At 49.7% G+C, this 16,127-nt stretch overlaps 1 long non-coding RNA gene across 1 annotated transcript; it reads right to left on the bottom strand.

Moving 5' to 3' along the window:
• Positions 1-4,077: 4,077 nt before the first annotated feature.
• LOC118353024 (uncharacterized) lies at positions 4,078-14,886 on the bottom strand. Its single transcript, XR_004811124.1, has 3 exons — positions 14,776-14,886; positions 5,315-6,655; positions 4,078-5,101 (listed from the first exon to the last, which is right to left on the bottom strand). It is a non-coding gene; the product is annotated as an uncharacterized LOC118353024 (long non-coding RNA).
• Positions 14,887-16,127: the final 1,241 nt, after the last annotated feature.

Raw genomic sequence — 16,127 nt, 5'->3', positions numbered from 1 at the left:
CAGTGTGATCTTACTGTGCCCACGGTCCCCTCCTCTTGGCCAAGGTGCCTTTCCCTCCCTCAAGACTTCGTTCAAAGTCTCTCCTTACTAAAGCCCAGATTGGTTTTTGATTTGACAATATCCATTTAAGGCTTTTTGAGTTACCTTGACGTGCTCTCCTAGTAAAATGTAATTTTTAAATTATCTGGGACGTAGGGCACTGAGTATGGAAAAATGACTCTTGAATTGCGGTCCTCACTCTGATCGATGCACAGCTGGGGGCAGTGATGTAGGTCCGAAGTACAAACTTTGACGTGGTTGTAACTTCTGGCTTTACGAAGTGTTTATTGGAAATGCGTCTATTAATGAGACGAACTGATTTGAGAGCAGAAGCAACACACACACTCCTCGGTTCAAGGAGAGGATCCCATCCCACTATGCTCACTAGCATGACTTGACTTGACTCCTGGCATCTGCTCCCAGGCAAATGGCTTGAGCTTTCGGTGTAGGAAATTCCTGAATGATCCATCAACTTTCAGTGGACTGTATCCACAGACAGCCCAAATATTCTCTCCGTACCCACCCCCTCTCAAAATCCCTTCCTGGCTATTTCCAACAATCCTATGACTCTAGCCATTTCCAATCAAACCTACACCTAGCGGGACTTCAAAGTTACAATGAATCCCGACCTTGCCTTTCCCTCAGTGACTGGACTTTCCCAGTGTCTCTGTCCACCATCCACCTAGTCCTGGAGCACCTGGGACAGAGGGACCTGAGCGAGTGACCTCATCCGCTCACGGCTGAGTCCACAGAGACTGTGCCCCCTCTGCCAGAGGGGGTGACCTATGTCACAGGTAAGCCCCCTGGGTGACATGTCGGTGAAGAGAAGGAATGCCCCAGGAGCCTAAGGCGATGGTTCCCAAACTGTGCAACAAGGCACCCCGAGGAACCTCAGCAAGTTCACTGGGGCACTGTGGGGTATTTAAAATTTCTCAGGGGTACACAGAGACACCTGCAGGACACCAGACAGCCTGCTGTTATTGAGTTGTTTGGACCTAATAAATTATCAACAATTAATCGATCGAACTATTCGATATTTCTTTTGGTTGAGGGTGAAGGAGTTAGACAACACCTCCCCCAAGAACATGCCGCTTTGACACAATTTTGAGCTAAAGGCAACTGAGACCCTGTTGGTCCTCTCTTAACTCCATAGAAGGATCTAAATTGGGGGTCTTTCCAGAATAAGGGTTCTTAGCAGAGATAAATTCTATCTATATAGCGGAGCAACCATCTCATCACCAAACATCTGCTCTCCTTGTCGGCCTGTGAAGTGCCTTCCTTCCCTCTGAAGCCCCAGACCCCTGGCTGTCTGTCCTTCCTTCAGGATGACATCTGTGCCTCATGCTGCCTGACTGCCTGAACATCCACACCCGTGTGGACTCCCTGATGCACACTATTAAATTTAATTTTCTCTGTGTCATGGCAACTTGATTCTTAGTCCAGCTAAAAGGACCCTTAAGGGGGCAGGAATCCTTCTCCCCGACACCCTCTGCCCCCCTCCCCCATGGCACCTGCAGCCCGTGTCGGCCCCCCAGCAAGGGCGGGGCTGCTCCATCAGGCTCTGTTCCATCTTCTGCTCTCTGCGAAGGTCCCCGAATGGTTCCACGCTCCTGTAATTTTAATTCTTTGAGTGCCCGTCCTTTTTAACATGCATATCATACTATACCTTTTCTTTTTTTAATACAGATTTTATTAATTTATGAGAAAGACAGCATGAGCAGGGGTAGGCAGTTGGAGAGGGAGAAGCAGACTCCTTGCTGGGCAGGGAGCCCGATGCGAGACTCAATCCCAGGACCCTGAGGTCATGACCTGAGTTAAAGGCAGACACTTAACTTACTGAGCCACCCAGGCACCCACTACTATACATTTTCATAAAAATATAAAGAAAATCAGCATTTCTATTCTTCTGCAGGAGACATGGATGGCCTCTAATGATCGCTATTGTCACCTACAGTTCTGGTTTTTCCTATTTTAAACTGCAAAAGAAGGTGTGCACATGTGTGTGTGGGGTGGGGGCTGGGTGTGAGCACGTACATGTGAGCTTCTTTCTATGAGTTTTTTTGTCTATTGCTATTGTAACAAATCACCATAAACCTGGTGCGTTAAATAATACGGATTTGTTGTCCTACAGTTCTGGAGATGGAGAGTCAAACACAGATCCCACCAAACTAAAACCAAGGCTCCAGAAGGGCTGTGTTCCTTTCAAGGGCTGTAGGGGAGGATCCAACTCTTTGCCTTGTCCATCTTTGGACAAGTTAGATTGTTAAAATTAAAAAGTGCTTCAAAGGGTTTTGTTTGTTAGACAACTAAAGTACTTGAAGGGAAAATAAAAATATTTTATTTTTTTAAGGTTTTATTTATTTATTCATGAGAGACACAGAGAGGCAGAGACACGGGCAGAGGGAGAAGTAGGGTGCCCATGGGGAGCCTGATGTGGGACTCGATCCCAGGACCCCGGGATCATGACCTGAGCCAAAGCCAGATGCTCAACTGCTGAGCCACCCAGGCACCCCCAAAATAAAAATATTTTAATATAAGAAATGCATTCAAAATATTTATGGACATTTAATAAACAGGTTCAGAGGCTTCCTTTCCCCCCCAAATGATTATTCAAATTCTCCAAATTTATATGCAATAAGGTAAAGGAAACATAAAAGCCCAAGAAAAGGGGCACCTGGGTGGCTCAGTCGGTTGAACATCTGCCTTTGGCTCAGGTCATGATCCCAGGGTCCTGGGATCGAGTCCCGCATCAGGCTCCCTGCTCAGTGGGGAGCCTGCTTATCCCTCTCCTCCCTGCTTGTGCTCTCGCGGTCGCTATGTCTGTCTGTCTGTCTCTCTCAAATAAATAAAACCTTTAAAAAATAAAAATATAATAGACAGCTGTGGATAAAGCAAACATGAGATTGTTGCAAATAATCTTTCCTATACACAAAAATATCCTCCAGGACATCACAATATCTAAATCGAAAAATAGAAGCTCCTCTGCCAGGTATGGCTGTGAGTAGACTTATGTACCCTATATAAAGCCTTTGTCAGGGATGCCCGGGTGGTTGAGCATCAGACTTTGGCTCAGGGCGTGATCCCGCGGTCTGGGGATCGAGTCCCGCATCGGGTTCTCTGCAGGGAGCCTGCTTCTCCCTCTGCCTGTATCTCTGCCTCTCTCTGTGTTTCTCATGAATAAATAAATAAAATCTTTAAAAAAAAAAAAAGCCATTATCAGTTCTTCTGTAAAATGAATTTGCCCAGAGAGAATTTTGCAATATAAAGATGAGTTTTCCTGTGTGTCTCCCAGCATTCGAGTTTATAACGAGGTTCCTGTGTGCAGCCCCTTCTAGGAGAGCTCGCCCACCCGGTGCCCTGGAGCCCTGCAGCTCCCTGTCCAGAGTCAGCTCTAACCTGGGCATCCGGGGCCCCTTCCCGCCCTCACTGGGGAAGCTGGGTGCGACAGCGGGCCTTCTCCCGTTTCCTGCTGCAGCTCCCTTGTCCACATACCTCCCGCTTTGTAAGAGCCCCCCAGGAGAGGTCGGTACAGATCTGTCCCAGCCTGTGCTTCGCCCCAGTCTGATCCCAGCTCCTCATCTCTCCCAATGCCCCGGGTGTCCGTCCTCCCCCCATCCCGGGAGCCCACCCAGAGCACTGTTGCTCCATGTCGGCCCCCGAAAAAGGTGTGGATCTAGTTTTTACCCTGCATCTGTCTTCTCTTTACATACTTCCTTTCTAAATTGTTTTGATTGATTGAGAAATAGAGAGAGAGAGAGAGAGCAGGGGGAGGGGGAGAGCGAGAGGATCTTGAGCAGACCCCGAGCTGAGCACGGAGCCTGGCACGAGTCTCGATCTCACGACGCGAAGACCATGACGTGAGCTGAAACCAAGAATCGGACGCTTAACCGACTGAGCCACCCAGGCGTCTCCTTTTACACACTTCTTGTTATTACTGTGTGTTCGAGACAATGAAAATGTTTCAAGGCACGAGACAGCGTAGCAGCTTCGAGTTTCTTCTCATGTATGTACATATATATTTCTGCAACATTCAAACTATTTCAAAGATTTAGCTGCCCATTTATTATCAGACAAAAATTCAGAATGCAACCTGGGAGGTCACGGTCAGTCCTCACCTGATGTGGCCCCCAACAGCCTCATGACTGATTGTCCCCCACCTCCCGGGGCACAGTTTCTCTTGGATGTCTGTAGGAGTCCCCTGGGGCTGCTGAAGCAATCCTATAGCCTGAGGAACCATCCTCTTACAGTCCAGACGCTGGAGGCCCGAGAGCCAGGTGTGGACAGGGCTGGCGTCTCCCGTGGCATCTCTCCGAGGCCTGCAGACGGCTGCCTTCTCCCGTACCCTCACGTGGTCGTCCTCTGGACACGCACTCCCTGGCGTCTCTGCATTTCCTCTCCCTCTGGCACCAGTGGGCTCGGGCAAGAGCCACTCTAACCCTCTCATTTGAACTGAGCACTTCCTTCAAGGAGCTGGGTCTCCAAACACAGTCACCCGCCGAGGTTCCAGGGCCCAGGCCTTCCGTGGATGAGCTTGGGGGGTGGCGCACAAGTCAGCGCAGGGCCCCACCCTGCCCCATTCCACACCCTCTGCTGTCCCCAGGGCTCCGTCCCCTGAGCTGTCGCTACCAGCTTGAGGCTCAGCGACCGGGCCCAACCTCAGGCTTTATTGGCTCTCTCTGCTTCTGAGCTCAAATGATGGCCACGTTTCCACCTTCCCCCGGGTCTCTCTCTGCAGCTCCAGACTCAAGCCTTCGTTTCCCTCCCTCAATGCCATCTCCATTTGGGCCTCCCTGGAATCTGTGCTGCAGATGGAACTATCCAAGCCTGAATGAGTCACCTCCCGGCAGACACTCAGTCTCCTTCCCACCTACGTTGATCCCCCCAACACCAGGCCCAATGGCCTCAGTGCGCCGCTCCTTCTAGCTAGTAATTAGGGAAAGAGAATGGGCCACGAGTGCTTTTCTTCTAAACTAACCAAGTGAGGCTGCAGAAAAATCAGGGCGCAGAGGCTGGTCATCACAGAGGGCACCCGCAGGATGGGGTCTGGGCTCAGTCCTGTCACCTGTAGAAAGAGACACCAGAAGGTCGGTGGTGGCTAGGCACCTGACAAGCAAAACCCTTTGGAGCATTTATTCCATTTTAACAACCTAGACTTATAAACTTGCGAACAATCTTAAACATTTCAATATTATGTTTAAAACTTAGTAAAATTCTCCCCTGCAGGAGGCCAGGCTTTGTCCTGGAGCCTCGCGATGGAGTGCAGAACGGGGCTCACCTGGCAGCCCTGGGACGGCGACCGTGCGGTCACAGCATTTTGCCAACATTGCAAAGGTGAAATATTTTCACTGCAATCCTGAGGACCACAGCTTCTTTCTGCCCACACGTTGGCTTTATCCCAGGGCTCTTGTGGATGCTACAGCCGCCGCGGGCACATTTGGACGCGTGCTGAGGGGAAGCTGAGTTGGGGGTACATTTCGGTTGGGATGAGTCATTTTGATGTTGTCTGCCGTCATGTGTAGGTCATTTGTGGTTAACTGTGAAGGGTGGGAACGGCTTCCAGGGACGCTCCGACCACCCGCAGCGCTGGTTCGGGTTCTCCGATGCTGCCCAGCGCCCCACGTTTGTGGGTTCCAGAGGGCTGGAGACAGAAGCTTCCAGGATGGGGAACGGCAGAGGGTCCATCCATCCCCTCCTTAGAAATGCTGTTTATAAATTGTCATAAGAAGTGAGCAAAGCATACGCACCCTGAAAATGTAGTTCAAATATTACAGAATTAAGATTCTTCGGTCGTTTGATGTTGCAGTACTGCTGGTTTTTGAGCATTTATAATTCATTGCGGGTTCTTTTCTCATTTTAAATAGATACCTGCTCCTGGGCTGCTGTCGTATTTATAATTTTGTGTCATATTTTATAATTTTGTGGCTTACTTCTTAAAGAGGGTCCTCCCACAATGGATAAACTTCAGCCCCCGTACGATACGGGCCCGGCTCTAGTAGAGCTTCTTGCAAATATGCACCGCCCTCTTCCAGAAGCATAAGATGCTCAGGCCTTGTGTAAATAGGCCGTTGCTTCAGGGAAGAACTAGAATGTGCCAATACCTAAAAAAATCCAGTCCCATCTGCGCCCAGTTACTGGGTCCTTCCGACCATGGTTGGAATTTTATGTTTGGTTCTGTGCATTGGTTTAGCACTTTCTTCTCTTTTTAAAATTGCCTTCTGATCCATCATGTCCTGGGACAGCTGGGGCAGTGAGGCAGGACTGGCAGGTCACAAGTCCCTGCTCGACGGAAATAAACACCGACCAAAACAGAGGCTCAGCCATTGGCAATGTGCGCTCAAACCTAGGGGCCTGGAATCCAGACTTAGACACTCCAGTCCTTGCCTGGATGCACGGCCAGTGAATATGAACATACCCAGTGAGGGTCAGAGGCTGACATTTGCAGGGGCAGCCAAGATGCGTGCAAGGAAATATCCTCTCCTTCAGGCCCAAAGGAGGATGCTCATGAGCCCCAGGGGTTAATGTACCTCAGCAGGCGTTTCTGGTCCAACTGGAAAAACCAGGCCAGGCCCTGGGTGGTTGCAGGCTGCCCAGTGGGAAGAGGAGAAGTTTCCTCAAGCTAGTAGTGAGAAAAGAAGGTAAGAAAAGAAGCTGAATCACTAAGCAAGTAAACACACACCACCCAGATTCCCACTGGTGGAACCGGTCCTGGGGGGCTCTGGGCCCCTCACCCCGGGCACCCTGGCTGCACGTCCCGGCCAAGGAAGGGTCAGGGCTCATGCAGCCTCTTCTCCTCACTGATTCCCATTTCTACCATTCTCCTTGCTCTCCATCCCATCTCCCGGCCTCCCACCCAACTCCCAGGTAGGACCCGTGACCCTGCGCCTCTTCTAACACCCCAGCCAGCTCTGCTCTTGTGGCCGAGAAGTAAACTTGGAAATGTGAGAAACCCAACTTCCCGGGCGAGGCTATCTGGGAGTTGGGGAGGGTGGGAACACAGTCTGTGGGCTCAGGCTTGGGCATGACTCTGCTGTCACCCACTCTGGGTGCAGGGGTGCTGGTCCAGCCTGGATCCCCAACTCTGCATCTCGCTCACCTTGATGGTGGTACCATATGATGCCCAGCCCAACTACTCAGCTGGAGGACATGCAGTAGATGTGGACTCCGGTCTGTCCCATCTCCTGAATGGTGGCCCAGCCCCTGACCACCGTGCAACTCTGAAGGACACGCTCAAACTCTGTGTCGCTTCTGTAGGGTAGGCTAATGGCCCCCGACTTCCAGTATCATGCCCAGAATCTAAGGAGATCATTTTTAGCAAATGCCATCAAAGGACCCAGCACATGGTAAACCCTCTTAAAACTTAAAAAAAAAAAAAAAAAAAAGATTAAACCTAGTGCCTTAGTCCATTCGGGTAGCTACAACAAAAATACCACAGCCTGGGTGGCTCAAACAACAAACATTGCTCACAGTTCTAGATGCCGGAAAGACTGAGATCAAGGTGCCTGCACATTCTGTGAGGTCACCTCTTCCCGGGTCATTGCCAACTGTGTTCTCCTTGTGTCCTCACACGGAGCCAGAGGCCAGGGAGCTCTGCAGGGGCCCCCTCCATGAGGGCACTGACCCTATTCATGGGGCTTCATCCTCATGACCTACGGGTCTACCAGAAGCCCCACCTCCTAATATATTGGGGGTTAGGATTTCACCATGAAAATCTTTTCGGGGGGGACACAAATATTTCATCTATAGCATTATTGTACTGATTACATTCCCATTAAAAATAATAAAATTTTAATTTGTGAATAAATACACAAAATTATTATTATTATTATTTTAAAAGATTTTATTTATTTATTCATGAGAGACACACAGAGAGAGAAACAGAGACATAGGCAGAGGGAGAAGCAGGCTCCATACAGGGATCCTGATGTGGGACTCGATCCCCAGGACTCCAGCATCACACCTAGGCCGGAAGGCAGACGCCCAACCGCCGAGCCACCCAGGCATCCCAAAATTTTATTATTTTTAATGGGAATGTAATCAGTGCAATAAGTAGTACTGATTTAATATGACTTGCATCACAGATTATATTCTAGAAATATTGACCATATACTCTCCTTTCTCAAGTCTTTCTCCTGTTTGGGTTCTCCTGAATAAGAACCAACATGGCACCGGGAAATTATTTTATCCTCCCAAACTCCTCCTTGATAAACCGGAAATTACATTCGTCTAGAGTTTGTAAAAATAAGAATGTACGTGGCTCCCCTTTTACCACCTCTTCGCTGGATTTCGGGAGGAGGGAAGACGTTTTATACCTAGAAGTCAAGCTACCTTTGAGTACGTGTCAAGCTTCATGTCGACAGCACCAAGGCCACGGTGAGATTATGGGTTTAAAGTTCATCAACAACCAGACAAAAATGCCCAGGTTCTGAGAATTGGGCCACAGGCTCCTTTCTCAAGACCAGGACCTGGATGTTTTGCTTCGCTGGGCGGGCCATCCGCTGGCTCCCGCCCGTGGCTCCGTGTCGGGCCGTCATCACCGTTATTCTGTAGAGGTAGAAAGACTCTTCCCTTCCCGCTCTATCTTCTCGGTGGCTGGTCCCTGGAGAACACCTGTGAGGGCGTTCTAACAGGTGTCAGATGCCGTCCAGGTGTGGTAACGACAGGCTGGGCGCATGAGAGGCCGGCAAGTGCCTTTCTACACCTCGTGTCCCTTGATCGTCTCAGTAACGGGGAGCACTGGGCCCGCCTTGGAGAATGTCATCTACTTCTCATGATTACATTTCAAGGATGACGGTGCCAGGGTTTAAAACCAGTTGTCTGGCTTCAACCAGCTTGATCAGAACACACTGCTCAGCTAGCCCCTCTCCAGGGAGCGCCTGCTCATCCCAAGCAAGAGTTAATTATTGGGATCAGGACGTGGCCGAGGGGCCATGGTGTGCGGCCTCATGGAGATTTTAGCTCCAGCAAAGGTGTCTCTCAGGTAAGGAACTGCTTTTCTGAAGACTAAAATCACCCTGGGAGGTCATTCACTTTGCTCAGGTTGCTTCTCGTCTGTCTCACACTGTTCCAGCCAGCTCCATCCATTCACAAATTAAAATTTTATTATTTTATAATCTATATTATAGATTATATATATATATATCTATATATCTATGTATTATCATCTGTATTATTTATTTATGACCCTCTGCCTCCCCAACGAGACTCCATAATGGAGTCTGCTCCCAACCCCTCCTAAAGCCTCCTCCAAATGCTCTCCTCCGCCCAGCACCCAGCAGCCCCCTAAGTCTGCCACCACTCCCCCCTGACACGCCATCCGGGCACCTGGCTCAGGTGAGGCTTCTCAGGTGGGTTCTCCACTCAATGCTTCCCAATGCTCACATGTGTCTTTTAAAAGGAGAGTCCAGTTGGCTTTTAGTATGACTTGTGAAATACGACACTGAGGATCAGCGGTGGATGCGGTCACTCTGGCTACTTACCAATGGGACAGAATGTAAATCCGGTCCTCTCTTCATCTCCACGCAGGGAGGGCATCTCAGGGACAGCAGGCTGGCGACGAGGTGGGGAGCTTTGTCAAAACATTGCTTCGTGATTTAATTTAACTTTTAGGTTTAAACCCACCATCACCCCTGTGCCGGTGTAAAAGCCAAGCTGCAAATGTGCCCCCTTAAATATGCCATTTCTTTTCCGATGATTTTAAATTTTAAATCAGCATAAGGAAGCCAGCAAGAGAGTGATCTCTGAGGGCATGGAGGTCCAGGTGGTCACCAGTGAGGACCGGAGGAGAGCCCCCCGGGAAAGTCACAGTGCAAGGCTGGCCCTCACCCTTCCAGGTGAAACCCCATCCATCTGACAAGGTCTAAAACCCTGCTCGAGGCAGCCTCCTGTCCCCGAAGCCTGGAGGCGGCTGGGAGGGGGTGGACAGAGTGTGTCCCGGACCACCAGCGTCAGCCTCACCCCTGAAACCACCATAGAAGGCTCTTGGAGGCAAGGCTCATAAATTTGCATTTTCTATCAAGCTTTTGAGGTGATTCTTACATAGAATGACCCCCGAGAATTACTGGAGACATCACACACTCATATATCCATACAGATGACCTCCGTGGCGGCACTTTCCCCATCTTCCATGTCTGATCAACCCTCTTCTGTTTTGTTTGTTTGCTTGTTTTAGCTGGATTCACATTGGATGGAATGAAGGTGAGGTCCCGCTGGTGCGGAGCTGGCTGCCTGCCACCTGACCCCCTGTGACCTGACTTGCACAGTTGTTTTACCATCAGGAAGCAACCGACCCATTATTTTTGAGCCTTTGGGTCACTTCTCCATGCAGGACAAAAAGTGCTTTTAAAAAATCCTGTTGTGGGTCACCTGGGTGGCTCAGTGGTTGAGAGTCTGTCTCTGGCTCAGGGTGTGATCCCAGGATCCTGGATCGAGTCCCACATCGTGCTCCTCACAGGGAGCCTGCTTCTCCTTCTGCCTATGTCTCTCATGAATAAATAAATAACATCTTCAAACAAAAAAAGAAATCCTGTTGTTTTTGCTAATCTCACTGTTACACCTGAAGCCACCTCGTCCTACGCAGTTGTGGTATCATTGATGGTTTCATGTGTGGCTGGACAGTTTCAGGTATTAATTCATCTGCTTTCCTTACCCTCTCTCTTTCCTCTTGGTCTGGACCAAGCCAGCACTGGACTTTGTTTCTCTGGAGCCCAAGGAGGGAAGTGGCCAGAAGTGGGTCTTTCTGGTTCTTTTAGTCCAAAAGCCTAAAGCCTTAGCAGAATATTCTAGACAGCAGCCTTTTAAAAGGCTGTAAAATGAAAGGAGGAAGACAATTTGCTTCGAGGGAGAGGAAGTTCCCTTTGGCGGGGCAGGCCCTCCTCCTGGCCCTGCAGGGCCCATGGGGACAACATTCTGTAGGCGATGCTGGTGACGGCTTCACATCTTTTTCAGCAAAACATTGAGGGTAGATGTGCTTCCTCACGGCAGCCACCCCTTACCTCTAGCTGTGCTCTGGGTTCGTGGCTTCCTTTCTAAGCAACTGCGAGGCATCTCACTCTAAATTTTTATATTGAAATGGGGAGATTCATTCGGTTGGAAAATTCGAGAATTAAACGTCGATGTCATGATGACGAGACACGTCTTAAAAATAAATTTAAAAAATTAAAAAAATAAATCCATGTTTTATGTGTTATGTCTGTTTTATGTCTATTTTATTCCAAATTAAAAAAAAATAAATCCAAAGTTTAAATAAATCCTTAAGAGGCTACACGATGAGGGTACCTGGCCTGAAAGAGCTGGAAGGGACCCAACAGGGAATGTGTTTGCAGAGACTGATTTATACACGGCTGGTCTCAAGAGTTGGATACAAGTATAGAATGGAAAGAAAGAAAAACTAAACAATAAGGTGAGCAACATAAAGAAACAGGACAGGAGGACAAAGAAGAAGAAAAAGCAGCTGACCATAGAGGTGGACACAATAAATGTGCTTCTGAGCTTCCCAGAAACCAAGGACGGAGAAGTGGGGGGAAGCTCTGAGTCCTGTGGAGGGGAAAGCAGAGCAGTTCACCTTGGCAGATGATGGTCCTTTCCAGAAGGACCAAATTCTGCACTGCAATCCCCCTGCCGGCACAGAGACAGGGCCGTGTGCGGCCTGGGGGGCCAGTAGGAATGCCCGTTCTCTACACGGGTGCTCCTTCTATAAACAACACAGAGGGAAATCCTCTATTATTGGACTGGCTGTAAGATTGTGCCTCAGAAGGAGGACGCCTGGGTCCCTCAATGGTTGAGCGTCTGCCCTTGGCTCAGGGCGTGATCCCAGGGTCCTGGGATCGAGTCCCCTGCAGAGAGCCTGCTTCTCCCTCTGCCTGTGTCTCTGCCTCTCTCTCTCTCTCTCTGTCTCTCATGAATAAATAAATAAAAATCTTTAAAAAAAAAAAAAAAAGAAGGAGAAGGGCATGAGGTGTCACTTCCTTCTCTCATGCTCTCCTAATTCTACAACAACCAGGTTTTTGTCACTCTAGAATCCCCCTCACCATGCTCCCCGGATCGAGACAGGTGCAGCCTGGTCCTCCCACACATCACAGGCACCTGCTTCCTTCTCCTTGAACTCTTGTCACGCAGCCTCCCAGACGCTCCCCTGGCTGGGTGGCCCCCTTCCTGCCTGATGACGGGCTGCACCTTCTCATCCTCCTTCTGTGGGCTCCCTCTGACCCCCTGGCAGGTGCCCCCTGGGGCTCTGTCTCCCCAAGCCCCTGGCTTTCAGCAGCATCCCCCTGCTGACCCCCAACCGCGCCGTGTCCACTCCCCCGGCTCCGACTGCGTCCTGACCATCTCCGCCCAGAGGGCTGATGGCCATCTCTGCTCACTGCCCAGGGCTGCTGTCACTACATACCACGGGCCCGGCAGCTGAAGCAATTTTCTTCCTCAGAGTTCTGAAGGACAAAAGTCCAAGATCAAGGTGTCGTCAGGGTTGGTTTCTCCTGAGGCCCCTCTGCTTGGCCTTTGGGTGGTGGTCTTCTCGCCGTGCCCTCGCCCGGTCATCCCTCCATATGTCCAAATTCCTCTTCTTATAAGGACATGAGTCCAACGGATCAGAGCCACCCTAAGGGCCTCATTTTAACTGAACCACCCTTTTGAAGGCCCCATCTCCAAGTACGGTCACCCTGGGGCTCTGGGGTTAGGGCTTCACCCTATGGGAGGGGTGGTGTGGGACTATTCAGCCCACAGCAGCGTCTCAGACTCAGTACGCCCACGGCCGCGTTCTTGGTTTCATCCCCCAAATCTGCCTTCCCCATCCCAGTCAAGGGCACCCGATTGCTCTAGCCGTTCAGACCAAAGCCCCTGGGGGCCTCCCTGACTTCTCACCGCAAGGCCCACATTCTTTCGGCTAATGTGAATCTTATCTGCTCCCCCACCCATCCCCCAGGGACCGTGACACCCAGAGCACCACTGGACGCCCCCTTTCCAAGGACCCTCCTCACCCGCACGGGGCCCCAGCAATTCAGTCTTATCGTGGCCGAGAGCACAGTCTTATCATGCCTCCCGGACACAAGCCAGGTCGTGTGATTTCTCTGCCACCACCCACCTCGGAATACAACCCAAAATTCTTTTTGTTGCTCGGAGGCCTTGCATCATCGGCCCTACTCCCTATCTCTTACTCTTTATGGTTCTTGTCTCTTGGGCTGTTCCTCTGGGCCCCATGTGAACTCCTGCAGGGAGGGACCTCTGCCTGGAAAGCTTTTTCTCTGGCAGATGCACCTGTTACCTCTCCTACCTTACAGGTTGGACGGGAACCCTCTCCTATCATCACTCTGTCCCCTTGCAGTGAGTTTTATTTTTCTTTTTAGCACTTAGCACCCTCTGATTCCACGTGTTTATTATTTATAAGTTTCTACCTTCTCTGATGGGATGAAAACTGCACGATGACTCACAGTGGGCTCCCTCTGTGCCCCCAGCACAGGGCCTGGCACAACGCAGGTGCCCAGTAAATGTGTGCGGCCACCCCACAGAGCAGAAGGAGGCATGTGGGAGCGGGGGGGCCTCCTCTGTCGTTTCTCTAAGCTGAGGAATTTAAGAGGCTAGGAGAGAGAGAGCAGAGAAGGCAAGGATGATTCCTACTCAGTAGTAGCTTCTGACCTCAGCCCTCTAGGGAGATGGGGACTCTGGGACAGGCCACGAGGCATCGGGCGTCCACCAGACCCAGCAACTTCTGGAACAGCTCATGACGGTTCTAAGCATGTTCCATGCAGGGCCAGCCCCTGGGAGGCCATCCCTGCTCCTTATGGGCCGTGCAAGCTGGCAGCCAGGTCTTCCAAGTTTTAAAGAGGAGCTGGAAAGCTGCATTTTTATGTGAAGTTTCTTGATTTTAAACTGTTAGTTCAAACGCTCTTAGCACTCTGATTCTACTAAGACACGTCATAGCAGGTTTGGCCCGTGACAACCAATTAAGAGGTTTGTTATAAATCAATCTAAAGTGGCTGGGCACATTTTTAAAGTAATTGATGCCTCTACTTCTGGCCTCTAATTATATATTTAAGTCAGAGAACAATTAAGATACAAAACCATGATTCAACTTTACAAACCACGTGCAGGAGAGTAGTGCTAGAGGGTTAGTTTCTCCTACCTTTCGACAGCACATGGACAGGCAGCCTCATGAGGGGCTCACGAGGAATTTTCATATGAATCGGAATAAATCGTCTTTTCCATGAGACATTTCCTGGCTTGTTGGAAACCTGCCATGTTAAAACTGCCATACAGTGTGATCCCGGGGTCCTGGGATCGAGTCCCACATTGGGCTTCCTGCATGGAGCCTGCTTCTCCCTCTGCCTGTGTCTCTGCCTCTCTCTGTGTCTAACATGAATAATTAAATAAATTTAAAAAAAATAAAACTGCCATACATCTGAGTACAAATGTGGAAGGCACTCCTTGGATTTGGTCTGTACACGACATGCACAGCCACACAGGCCAATCCCAGGTATGAATGTCTCTGTCCAGCCCGTCCTAGACCTAAACTGCTTGAAAGTTGTCTGAATTCTCCCTTCCTTGGAAGAGGTGGCAACTTTTACTTGCCCAGCTCTTCACGGTTTGCAAAGTCTCTCTTCATTCATTGGCTAATTGAATCCCCTGCAATACAGATATATGTTATTATGCCTATTTTATGGATAGAGGAATTCATTCTCAGAGGATTTCAGCAATTTGCCTGTGAGATTCTGAAAGTAGTTAGAGGCAAAGTGGAGTACAAACCCCAATTCTCTGACGTAAGGAGTCCCTGAGGTCTGGGCTGTTCCACCTGGCATGGTCCGGACCGCTTTGCCCTTGTCCTCATCCTGGCGGGCACTCTCACTCACACTCAGCCCTTTAGCTCACTGAACAGTGATCTCCAGCCCTTCCCAGGGCACACAGCCAGGGAGATACGGGGGGTGGGGCCAGGGACCGTCAACAGTCCCTTTTTTAAATCAGTAAAGAAGGAAGTAGATTTTTGTTTTCTTCCTTCTTTATAGTGGAATCATTTGCTGTTTTACAGCAGACATTTTGTACTCAAGACTGAAAGACTTTTACAACTGGGAACATGACCAGTTATATTTTCCTTATTACTTTGCTGAGAGTAACTTATCACTCTCCATTTACATAAAATTGTCCTTTATTGTCAGGTGCGGGCTCCCCAGATAACCGCCAACACACCCAGACAAAGACCAGTTTATCAGTCATGATGATAAGGCCCTGTGATGTCTGGGAGAGGGGAGGGTGGGCAGGACCCACCCAGGCCTGGAAGTGGAGCTTGAGGTGGGGCCTTCAGGGTAGGGTGGGGGGATGGTTTGAGCGGAACTGGGTGTGGATCCTGTTGCAACATTCGGGACTGGTGGAAACAGCTGGGCAAGGAGTGTGAGGCAGGGATTTGAAGAATCACAGGGCATAAATTAATGATATTTGTCACTGAAGAATTGGTGGGGCCTCCTAGAGATTTCACTAGTGAACAATCAAGTCATTTCCCTGGGCCAGAGATCTCCTGGAATAGTGCAGTCATGCTACTGAAGACAGTCAGATCTTGTTAACGGAGACAGTGAGCTGTTTTGAGTGTAGGCCTAAGTGGTCTCTGTGCTCATTCTTTAAAGGGCAGATTCACTAAAGCAGTTATGGTTTCTGAAAACCAGTGAGAAAAAAAAAGTGCACACGTGTATATACACATATGTGCAGATGAGCACATGTATGTGCATATTTAAATTGTGTCCGGCATGTCAGAGATCCCCAAATGAATAGAACGAGGAGCATTCAAGTCAAGATGAGCTATGCTGTTTGTCAATCAGTTATGGCTCGTTTTCTAGGTGGACGTATTTGTGATAACTAAGTTGCAATGTGGGGCGTCCTCGCACCTGAAGAAAGGGAAGGAGGAGCAGAGCTCACTGCAAGCTGTTGGCTGTCCCCAGATGTTCCTGTTCTGCTTCAGAGCACATTGACCATTGACCCACCCCAACATAGCTGTCGCCTGCTTCACCTGTTGTAGTGGCTCTCATGGCTGGACATTGTGTTTCTCGGGGGAGAGAGATTTAAGAGTTTTATGTAACTTTGGGCCAACCATTACCAGGAAGGAGACAGAG

Source organism: Canis lupus, chromosome 31, assembly GCF_003254725.2.
Source record: "Canis lupus dingo isolate Sandy chromosome 31, ASM325472v2, whole genome shotgun sequence".
In the NCBI taxonomy this organism is placed as follows: Eukaryota; Metazoa; Chordata; class Mammalia; order Carnivora; family Canidae; genus Canis; species Canis lupus.
Note: the sequence above shows the minus strand (reverse complement) of the source record. Positions and strands in the feature narration are given on the sequence as shown.